Below are 615 nucleotides of genomic sequence, written 5' to 3'. Positions count from 1 at the left end.
GAAAGAAAAGAAAGAAAGAAAGAGAGAGAAGAAAGAAAGAAAGAGAGAAAGAAAGTGGGAGAAAGAAAGAGGGAGAAAGAAAGGAAGAAAAGAGAAAGGAAGAGAGAAGAGAGAAAGAGGAAGGAAGGAAGGAAGGAAGGAAGGAAGGGAAGGAAGGAAGGAAGGAAGGAAGGGAAGGAAGGAAGGAGGAAAAGAGAAGAAAGAGGAAGAAAGAAAGAAAGAAAGAAAAGAAAGAAAGAAAGAAAGAAAGAAAAAGAAAGGAAAGAAAGGAAGGAAGGAAGAGAAGAAAGAAAGAAAGGAAGGAAGGAAGGAAAAGAGAAGAAAAAAGAAAGAAAGAAAGGAAAGAAAGAAAGAAAGAAAGAAAGAGAAGAAAGAGAAGAAAAGAAAGAAAGAAAGAAAAGAAAGAAGGAAAAGAAAAGAAAGAAGAAAGAAAGAAGGAAAGAAAGAAAGAAGGAAAGAAAGAAAGAAAAGAAAGGAAAGAAGAAAGAAGAAAGAGAAGAAAAAGAAAGAAAGAAAGAAAGATAGAAAAAGAAAGAGAAGAAAAGGAGAGAAAGAAAGAGGGAGAAAAAAGAGAAAGAAAAAGAAAGAGAAAGAAAGAAAGAGAGAAGAAAGAAT

This window comes from Camelus dromedarius, chromosome 1 (assembly GCF_036321535.1).
Source record: "Camelus dromedarius isolate mCamDro1 chromosome 1, mCamDro1.pat, whole genome shotgun sequence".
Classification (NCBI taxonomy): Eukaryota; Metazoa; Chordata; class Mammalia; order Artiodactyla; family Camelidae; genus Camelus; species Camelus dromedarius.
The sequence above is the reverse complement of the archived record's forward strand: the minus strand, read 5'-3'. Positions refer to the sequence as shown.